The sequence below is a fragment of the Marmota marmota genome, unplaced genomic scaffold (assembly GCF_001458135.2).
Source record: "Marmota marmota marmota unplaced genomic scaffold, marMar, whole genome shotgun sequence".
NCBI lineage: Eukaryota > Metazoa > Chordata > Mammalia > Rodentia > Sciuridae > Marmota > Marmota marmota.
This window is the reverse complement of record NW_026000101.1, coordinates 8,660,504-8,672,314: the sequence shown is the minus strand read 5'-3', so window position 1 is coordinate 8,672,314 and position 11,811 is coordinate 8,660,504.

Sequence of the window (11,811 nt, the reverse complement as noted above, 5' to 3'; positions counted from 1 at the left end):
CACTCTACCAACTGAGCTATATCCCCAGCCCGCTGCTCACTTTGAAGAAATACATCAGCAGATATAAACTTCTATCCTGTTGAGTCCACCGTGTACTATAATCTTTTTTGTTATACTGGTCTAGCTTGTATTCTAAATAGTATGAGGCTTCTACATAAGAGTTGAAGGAATATTTTTATGAGAGACTGATTTCTGGACATAGATAACATTAATTTGGGTCCCAGGTGAAGAGATATAGTGAAGTATAGAGAAAAGCCTGTGAAATTCTTTGGTACCCATAGCCATGCTCAAGAAAGATGCATCAGAGCAGTAATGCATGGAAGGAGAGGGCAGATACCCAAGAAACTGGGCAGCACAGTGACTGCTAAACTGAACAGGCACACAGGTGATAGTCCTAAGGGACTATGCATTACAGTTGAGTGAGAGGAATGTTGCAGGTGACCAAGATCTATATGAGTAGATAATGGCAGGAACAAACAAATATGGAGTTATTTTTGTTACTGTGACCTCACTTATACCCATAGCCTTAATGGGATTTTTTGAGTCAATCTGGGGCTAGTCAGAAAAAAATAAAATCACATTATATATTTTAAACAGATATTTTCATAGAGGGTACGTGTTTTGAAAATATTTGAAGTATTGATAAAAAAAGAAAGACAAGGTGGTAGAGATTAGAAACTATAGGAAGTTTCCAGGACTACAGGAAAAAAAAGAAGAGATGATATTAACAAACCCAGAGAGTATACACTACTTACATGTAGTGGCAGAGGTCACTATGGCTATTGCAACTACCTCTCCTAGAACCTTTGGCCCCTCTGGAGACTATAAATCCCAGGAGGCATTGCCTATGACTCACTATAGCTTCTGCTTGGGATTATAAAGGCCACTGGAACTCAACTTCATGATGCTGCAAGACATGGGGGATGGGCAGAAGGGGAGATCTTAAGAAGCTAAGGTTGGAACAGTATTCTTCTCAGGTTAACATGGAGGAATTAGAGGCTAGAAAGGTGGGAGGATGGAGGTAACCTGATCAGAAGTTGTGCTGTCTCCAATCTAGAACAAGGGTGGGGGGTAGAAGATGAACCTTTGATTTTTATGTGGTCATCTGCAAATCAAATATGGACCTTTCTGTTTCTTCAGCATATAATATTAAGTTTTGTCTTCCTTTTCAACATTTACATTCTTGACACATAAGTGATGTTTGAAGCAGTGAATAATATTGTGTGCTTGGCATATATGCCCTTTGCTTCAAATTTTGTAAATTTATTATTTCATGAAGTTTATTTCACAGCAAATTATGAAACACATTCAAGCTTAAACATAAGCTTGAATCCGAAGGAGTAATAACAGCATGTCCTAATTTCCCCCTGCTTGTGGTTATATTTAAATAAAAATTCCTGGCCATTTGAGATGGACACTTCAGGATTACCACTGTATAATTCTAATAAATGACCGATATAGGTAAAGAAACATTTTTAAATGCACTATTATATTTTGTTGGAACACTGACAACTATTTACTGCTATGTTTATTTCTCAAGTAATTATTCTATCAAAGATTTTTATGCTTGAGGGAGACAGATTTTATCTCTGCTTTTACCATGAACTGGTATCACTAAGCCCTAGTTTACTCACATAAACAAAGAATCTTGCATGTTGAGACTCGAATGGCCACTTAGCTACATGTCAGCGCAAGCCCCCAAGATCTGGTGACCCTGTTTCTATCTCCTCATTCAAATCAGGGAGCTTCATTTGTCACATCATTGCAAAGTGAAGCCTTTTACACTGACTGGTTTTCTTTGGGTCAAGGTTACTGACAAATGACTGTCTCCTTTAAGACCAACAGATGATAATTCTTAATTGCCTCACACTTGCAAAATATTAATTCAGACCCTACTGCATTTACAAACAAGAAAAAAATCTCACCAAAGAATATTTCTAAGTTACTTGAGTGCCCAGTAATGTTCTATATACCAAGTATGCAAACTATGTAATAGCTACTATTATTTGAATGCCTAGACATAGGCTGGGCATTTTCTACACATTATTTCAGTTGATCCTTTCTGTGATGCTGAAAGTTGTCTATGTCTCTTTGATAAATGAGGGGATCAGAGACTTAGTGATTGTTTGCTATTTGCCAAGAATCACAAACTGTGAACATAGAACTGGGAGTCAAACTTAGATCTGTCTGAATCCAACACCTGTGCTCCTTATTATTTGGCATAATTTAGTCATAATTTAATCATCTCCTTCACAAGATAAAAGGAATATTCTTATGGCCATCTTTTCTCATCTGCCTCTATCCCCACTCAAGCTTTAACGGACATACCTTGCCTAAGCAAATACACACTCAGCAAAGCCTGTACCTGCACCAATGAGCCTGCCATTCCTGGTGTTTCCCTGCCTCTCTACCCTCATTCTATGGCTCTTTCCTTGTAAGTGGGTCCATTTCTCTGTCCCAGATTGGCCTGGGACCTTTCTTTTTCCTCACCCTACAAAACCCAAGGTTCTCTTATGCTCCTATAAGCCACTGTTTCTTACAGAACAAGATTCAGTTTCCCACGCTTACCTCTAAGCTATCCACGGACATAAACCACCAAGCCTTTAATGCTGTGTTTGAGTTTTTGACCATTGTGAATACCTAGATGGGAAACATAAACAAAGGGAAGAGGGAGTTCTAAAAGCCTACTTTATAAAGTTGAGAAGCATTTGCTTTAAAATCTGTTTGTGCTCAACAGCTGCCACACTAGAGGATGACTCCCCATTTTCCATATGACTCCGCAAGTCCAGACTCCAAACCAAAACTTTAAAGGTCTTAACAATGTGCTCCCCACTGGTCTCTCCAATACCAATCGAGAGACCCTTGCTTACCTTGCACCCCAGTTGATAATATGGAGCCTACACTCCAGCACGCACTTACCTTCTTCCAACTGTGCTTTCCTCTGCCAGAAGGACTCCTTCCCCCCCAGACCAGCTGAATGCCTTTGTCCTTCAAACATTAGCTCCTATTTTATATCCTCTGTGAGGCTCATCCTGAAACTCTCAGGTAACACGAATGAATATCACTTTCCATTGTGTTCACCTGACAGTACTTTGTACTGACTCTTAACAAGCCCTGTCTCATTGCATTATTATCTTGTTTACATATATGTGTCTCCTGCTTCAGTGAGATGTCCTTAATGGTAGGGACCAGTTTTGTTGACCCCTGGTACTTTGAAATACCTGGATCTTAAAAAGAACACCCCAAATTTGTTGAATATATGAATGAATAAATGCATGGATAAATAAATGGACCAATAAATTCCAGATGAAAGTGATTATCATATCCATGTGTCACTCATCTCAAAACCATGAAGCTAAGTGGCAATTTTGAAAACTTTTATATTTATTATGTCTTTATGCACATCATAGAGCTACAGAGGCCTGGCATTTCATACCTGTTTTTTCTACCTAAGGGTGTGTAAGAATTGCTCTTGATGGCAAGGAGAGGCAGTGTGTCAGTCTGATGTGTGTCCTGTGGCCAAGCAGGATCCTCCACAAAGTGATTTCCTGTCAGTTTGTGACACATTATGGCAGGCGTCACAGCAAGCAGCTCTCTTTGGCACAGAGGAGAGCTGAGTAAGGAGTAGGGGCATCTTAATAGATTCAGGCAGAAGGCTGGAAGCTGGGGTGGGAGAAACACAGAGGTCTTTCTTGTAAGCACAAGAAATTGGGTGCACTTGAAGGATAATAAGGTTGTAGGAGAAGCCTGCTGTCCCCACCTTCTCTGGATGCTATTGGTGCTTCTGTGTGGGGTCCTTCCTCCCTCCATATTCTGAAACAAGCTGTCAAGATAGTCCTAGAAATCATTTTAGTATCAACCATCAAAAACAGGTGCCTGTCCTTACCTGTTTGAGAGAAAGACAAATGAATGTATGTGGAAAAAAAAAAAAAAGGACATTCTCTGATCTAGTGAGGCCAGTTTTGCCTGAAATGGCTCTCTCTCCTTAGATAATATGGTACCTCATATCTGGAAAATAAAGTTGTCTCACTAATTTGAGTAGAATATTTATATCTACTTATACCCAGTACTGTGATAGATAAAGATATGGGTCCTCTTCTCAAGGAGACCATAATCAATGAATAGATATGTAAGTTAATCAATGATTAGCCCCATGGCAAGTATGATCTGTGGAGGAAAAAAAGAGCAGGGCATTATAAGAATATCCTAGGGGACTCCTAAATCACATTCTGTGGTTAAGCTAAATGCATCCTGTGGGAGGCAGGACTTGAGCTGAGTTATAAAAAGCCATTAAATGTTTAACAGTTTGAAAGCTTTCAGGAGGCTTTCAGGCCAAGTGAACAAGTGAGGGTAGGGAGTCACGTGGTCTTTTTTTTTTTCAGGGGAGGGCCATTAAAATTTGACATTACTGTCATACACACTGAGAAGTACAGAAAAGGAAAAGATGATGGAAAAGAGGTTCAGACAAGATTATGATGAGCTTTGTGAGTGATATGGAGGAGCTGAAAACTTTTTATCAAGGCTTCAGGAAAGCAGTCTAGGGTTGCATTCCAAAGTCGAAGACAATTAGGAGGATGTGGACAGAAAACTGAGTGCACAGGGCTGCTTCCCTCTGAGTCCTGATTCCTAGTATGACAGGCACAGGGCTAGGTTTCCTGAGTGCTCTGGGAGGGGAAATCAGCACCTGTGTATTAGGAGGACAAGTGCCCCAAATGAAGAGCTGAAAAGTTATCAATGTCAGGAGCTTGGGCAAGTCATATTCCACTCCAACCCTCTCAGTCAAATCATTTCATTTCCATGAATTTCCTTTTTCTTTTTCTTTTTTGAAACCTGCAATAAATGTCTACAACAATGTCTATCCACAAACATCTTTTGTGTATAAAATAAAATAAGAGAAAAGGGAAACATACCTAACATCGGATACAACAAACTAGTTTATTAAACTTACATTGTGATACATTTAGAACTCTACACCAACACTCCACAACAGGACTTTTTGTGATGATGAATGTTTTATACCTGTGCCATCTAATATTGTGACCCTTAGCCATATGTGGCTATTGATCACTTGAAATGTGGCCACTGTACTACAGAACTGAATTATTTTATTTCATTTCATTTTAATTGACTTAAAGAAGTAGCCACACATAGCAAATGACTAGTATTCTGGATGATACAACTTTATTTTTTGTAAAAGATTTAAATTTAAAATATTTATTATTAAATATGGTAAATAATAGTATAATGTTTTGTTCCAAGAATATAAAAAATATAAAGTTGGGATTTATACTTTTGATAAATTACTAAAAATATTGTAATACTTCGTGTTCTATTTATCACCCTGACTTTTGAAATCTCTTCACTAAAAATTAAAAAAAAGAATGATTTTGATTTTAATGTTTGCATACATGTTATGAAATAAATTAATGGTATAATTAATTTAAAAATAAGCTTATATAACAGCATATACAATGTGACACCATTAATTTTGGAAAGATACATATCAAAATTATAATACTATCAGAGGAATACAGCATTATATGAAATCTTCTCTCTGAATGTTTTGTGTTGTCTGAGTCTCTTTTGATTTAATAATTCAAATTGTTTTGCATGTGTGTTCCAAAAGTTAAAATGGATTAACTAAAAATATTCAGGAAAACAGAATAGATTGGACTCAAACAAACACAGCCTCTACTTCTGTGTCTACCTCAGGCATTTAGTTTTGTCTTTGTAAGCAGAGGATGGCTCCCATATTGATATGAAGTTGGGGAGAAAGGAGTCAGAGCAGCTGTTCTGATCTATTCACTCCCTTTATCAAGAATAAAACACTGAGAAAAAGCAAACTGGGCTGGTGACCCTCTCTCACCTTGTTAAGATGAGACCTCTTGGCAAATAATATAATGATATTGGCCAGGAGGAAGGTCTTTATTGAATATCCTTAACTGGATTTCTCTGGTTATGAACTGTGTATAGAAATTAAACCCAGAATCTATGGATTTATGAGTATGGGCTCCTGGAAAATGGCATGCAAGCTGGGAGCATAAAATAGAATGCTTTGTAAAGTAAATGTTTTCCATTGTATGATTTAGTAAGCCACAAATCTTACCTACAGAGCTCCTCTACTCTGGGCCAGAGGGTTATGTGTTCAATGTAAGCACAACTTCAGGGTCCTAAACCTTATCCAGCTTTTAGCCCCTTAAATGCTATATTCTTAAAATTGTTAGAAATGTTTGATCTTATATAAAATATCCAATTTGTATGTCTGTTCTGACTATCTGGATCTATGAATTAACCAAAAGCTTACACAAACCTCATTGATTATCAGCTCCAGTGTCATCTATTCCCTAAATAGAAAAGAGGCATATGTAAAAAGACTGAGGTCTCCTCTTCTTTCACAAGTTCTTCTCTTTTTCTTTAGTAACCTCAACTTACCTGGTGTAAAGATAAGTATTTAAAATGGTAATAGTTGATTTTTTTTTGTTTCATATTCTGTCTTTAAAAAAATGACTGGAGATGCCCACCTCAAATGTGGGCAACATTCCATTTTCATGATTATTTATATATGACTTTCCTGTCATACCATGAGTTCCTCAAGTCCAAGAGAGGTGTGCTCATTTTACATAGCCCACAGATACGCAAGACAAGAACATTTGGTTGCCAGTGTACTTCTTTCTCTGTAGTAAACTTAACCTCTATCTCAAGCCCTGATTCTGCCTAACAGCAGAAGAGACTAGTCACTTTCAAGTACATCGAACCATTTCCAGATTTTCTTAACTTCTTAGAGTAAATTTAACTGAGCAATTTAGGATTTAGTCAGTCAATTCTATGTTCTGCTCTTGTACCTCCCTCTGTCCAGATGCCATCCATAATTCAGTGAACTTGCATGCATCATGGCAACGGGGAAGGAGATGGTCTATGGTCATTCTGTGTCCTTTACAGCTTAAACTGGGCATCCTCCACTATAAACCCCATGTCCCCTTCCTGGTATTCTCTCTCAAACACTGGTATCTGTTAAATCACTTTGGATTTTTCATTACATCCATTCATTAGGTCTACACATCCTCACCCCAGATCTAAGGATACTTCTTGCACACCTGCCTTCTCTCAGCCATGTCTGTTCATCTCTCTGACTGGCTACAGCTTACTTTTAAGAAGCACAGAAAACATTTAGATGTTTGTTCCATTACTAGGTGCTTGAGATTCTCAAAATCCCAGATCCAACCACTTAAATAGCCATTTCAGCAGATGTTATTCTATCTTTCACAAACTAATGAGGTGTCTCTCTGAAATTAGAATTTTTTCCATGCTCATGCATTTGAAAGGCGAAATGCACACTGGGATTCTTTTGTGGGGCTACTAATTATTTTGCTCAATTATTGAAGCAGGGATAGCAATAGAATATGAGGCATCACTTCGCACAGAACCACACCAGCAGCTAATTTCTATTGCTTTTCTATCTTAACTTCCTGAACTCTCTATGGTTAAACTTCTCCTCTTTCCAGGTGAGAAAACTGTCTCTTACATAAGAAGGTATTATTGGACCAAGCTATTTAGCCTTTTGGTAGTCCAAGCCAAATTTTTTTGAAATTTAACCCAAGAAAGTCTAAAATCTTTCAAAAAAAAAAAAAAAAACAAACCACTCAGGGTCTATCATTCAAAATATTAGACTTTAAACCCATATCTTCACCCCAACTTTCAAAAAAAAAAATCAAAAACAAACAAAAAAACTTACCTACAAACCTAAACATCTTTTTTTCTTCTGATATTATGACTTTCCTTCTCTGAGGCAAAATAAAGCAATGAGACAATGATGGTCATGGAATCCACAGAATTATTGGAGCAATAGAAATTTCTCCTCATGTTGCTAAACTTTTGTTCTCAGTGCCCAGAACAATCTGACATATGGAAGTTTCACAGTAAATATTTGCACAACCATGGAGTAACCATTTGCCTGTTTTGTATATAACTTAGCATTTCATACAATCCTGAGAAGTCAAGGAAGATAATATTATCCTCACTTACAGGATTAATTAGAAGCTCAACATAGGCAGCAGAGTGATATTCGTTCTACCTCTAGTACTCCAACTGTACAGCACAGTTGCTCCTTTAGCCCTGGTGTTTCAAGTGTTCCAAGTCCTCCAGAATGTTGACATACAAAGTTCTTACCATGACTCAGAATAAGAAATAACATTTATATTGTGATAATTTACCTGCATACTTGCATGTATGTATCCATACACACACACATAGCAGAAACTGTTTTAGGAAACAGTAATTATTCTTGCTAATGGCTGCGCACTACTATAGCCTACATTTTTTTCCTATTCTGTTTTACTTTATTTAAAACTTCTGGTCATGACCTTGTAAATTGATTTTGTGATCCACTAATGGGAGGTAGAAAACACTGTACTAAAATACTACTTTGCCTCTATCCTCTTCTCCTACAAGAAGTGATTTAAAGCCAATCTTACTATAGGAAAATGGCAAAAACATAGTCTGAACTTTGCTTTATTTATTCTATCTCAATATCCAAGTAAATAATCATAAGCAAAATTTCATGAAAAAATGTTGTAATGCTGCTTTCTAAGCCTCAATTCCTGGGCAGGACTTTTCTGGAATGTATCTCAGACTTCAGTCTTATGGTCCTGGTAGACACCTTTTTCCCACTTCTGACTGGCAGTCAAATTAAAGAGGAGAAGATCACTGAAGACAGTGGATCTCAACCCTGCCTTCAAGTTAAAATCACTCAGAGAGTCTTTTTAAAATCCCCAAACCTGGGCTCTATGTCATATTAAATTAGATCAGTATCTCTGGAGCAAAGAACCAAGAGTGGGTTCTATTACAAGTTCCTTAGATAATTCTTAAGTCCTATCAAGGTTGATATCCACTGCTCTTTGAGATCAAGTATTGTGGTTCCTGCAGTATGGTCTCAGAAAAACAGAAGTAGAATAATTTCTAGTTGCAACAATGTTTCCATGATGATTTGATTTTTTTAAAGGCAAATTCTCTGAGGAGGGATAACCTAATCACAAGAGCATAAATAAAATATAAATAATATTTTTATTAATAATTTAATGAAGACTTTTTGTTTAAAGTATTTGTAGATTTCCTAGAATTCTCCTATTTTGTGAATGTCTGAATTTCCAAGTCCTTGCTATTTTTCATATTCATTTTCACTTTTTTCTAGAGAAGAAATATTCTACTGAGGTAGATCTAAATACACACCTTTAGCTTTCAACTAAAAATGGAAGATAAACCCAGATTTAAATAATTTAAATAATTGTTGTGTATCTCTGTGGACTATGGAGATTCAGAAACACTTAAGAAATTGTTCTAATATTCCAAGAAGAGACTACCCAGTCTCTTGATCTTATTCTTAACATTGTTTAATGAAAAAAGCTTCCACTAGAAAAGAGTTTCAACTCTACCAAGGAAACATGAAATTCATACAAAAGTCTGACAGATGCAGAATAATGTGACAATCTCAGGACCAGGAGGGAAAGAAAGGATATTTGAAAAGTAAGGGGCAAAAGGGCATTGAAAATAGAGATATAGAAGCTTCTAGCCACTGCTCAGCAATCCAAAGAAGGGTAGATAATTTGTACATGTGAAGTAGAAAGTAAAGATTTTGAATATTAGAACTGAATTCTATTAAAATACTGCAGTACAAGTGTTTTAAATTACTTTATCTTCCACCTATAATGTTGCATAGATAGGAAAATGACTTTAAGGAAATATGTCACGATGTTCAACATGTAACTAACCTGGGGAAATGGGTTGCTCGATATTTCCTTTTCTTCTTTGTAATTTTCTACATTATCCACAATGTGCATGTTTTGCTCCAACAAGAAAAAAGTCAATATTCATTTTAAAATGAAATGCTGTCTTCCCTCCCTGTCTTCAGAAACACTTTCTAGTTTTGAGTAGACTTAAGTTTATTGCAACAGGAAAATGGTATAGTTTCAAGTGAGTTTGCAACTGAGATCATGTCTTGCATACCAATTTCTCCTGGAAAAAAAAAAAACCAACATGGAGATATTTGGATTGTATTAGCAAAATAAAATGGAAAATCCACAACACATTCTCAGCAGAATTTAATTGGCTTTATCTTCACCACTACCTATTCATATTGATCAGAATATATATATGTGTGTATATATATATATACACATACATATATACATATACAAAATTAACAATAATGTATGTAAGTAAATCCCACCTCCCTGCCTCACAGGATGTGCTATTGGCAAGAGAATGATTTTGTAGCCATTAAAAAAGCAGATAAACCAGGTGAGATGGTGCAGGCTTGTAATCCCAGTGGTTTGGGAGGCTGAGGCAGGAGGATTGCAAGTTCCAAGCCAGCCTCAGCAACAGAAAGGTGCTTAAGAGCTCGGTGAGGCCCTGTCTCTAAATAAAATACAAAATAGGGCTGGGGTAGGACTCAGTGGCTGAGTGCCCCTAAGTTCAATTTCTGGTACCCCCCCCCCAAAAAAAAGCAGATAATATTGCCAGAAAAAGTGTTTTAGCTACAAAAGTCAAAAACAATGAGCGCAGGAGAACAATGACCCTCAAATCTCTTTATGCCAAGAAAATCATCAACACATCTGGAGTAAGCACTTTAGGCCAGGTTAGTTGCCTGAGGGTGCCACCTGAAGGATCCTACTCATTCTTCAGTAGCTTGAGCAGGGGTGCTGATCCTCTCCACAACCTTCCCTGACTGCAATCAATCACATTCCCTTCCATAGTTCTGTGCCTCATCCTGCTTCTGTTCCTAGTTTGACATATAATCATTTCTTTGTGACCACCTCTAACCAGCTGTATGCTCTCTACAGAGCTTACAGAAAATATATTTCCTGTTTTTCTGGCCTCAGGGACCAGCTCTGGGACTGAAACCTAATGATAATCATCACACATTCATTTAATTGAGCCACAATCCCAGAGGACCACTTCTGGCTTCCAGGATTCAAAGCCCGCAGGCTACCACTTATTTAACAAGCTGTGTATTTAACAGATGAATTTCCATCCCCAGAAATCTGGCTCTAGAGTCTTCACTTTTAACTACTAGGACAGGCCTTCTTAAGATTTCTCTCTTAGGAAAAATGAGTACAAGGGCTTAAGACATAATCTTTTAAAATACCCAAGACTTCTTAGGACATGTTCTGTCACCTGAGATGTCTTTATTTTTTGAATGAAATATCCACTTTATGCTATTGACATCGAAGCACAATTACTGACGTCTACATTCCAAACCCTGAATGTTGTCTCACTTTCCCACAGACCCTCCATTAGTCACTTACTCACTCTCTAAGGTCCCTGCTTTGCAGTCTTATATCACCAATCCTTAGCATAGCACACCTAAGAAAACTATACTAGTCTAGTCACTGAAATGCTTAGACAGTAGGGGGTCTCATAACACAATAGAGAAGTGAATTCTGTAATACTTTCTCTCAGAGGTGGTGCACTCAGGACTGTCCCACACAGCGTGCTGTGCCTCATGCTCCAGGCTCATTTGCAGACTTTAAATTCAAGGGGGCACATGGGGCTACTATCTTTCCAAAATCCTATTAAAATGTTAGCAAATAAAAAATGATCTATATAAATGTCTTCATCTGAGAATGGACCTGCTGGTGATGAGAGATATTGAGGAATTTTTATAATATGGAAAGCAGGGTAGATTATTTTGTTTGATAATACCAGAACAGAGAAAGAAGATAGTCTAAAATACAAATAAGAAAGTCTTTAGTCTGTCCTGTGTGTGGACCAGGACCCCCCCCCCTCTTGTACAGAGCTAGTGAGAGCTATGCAGTG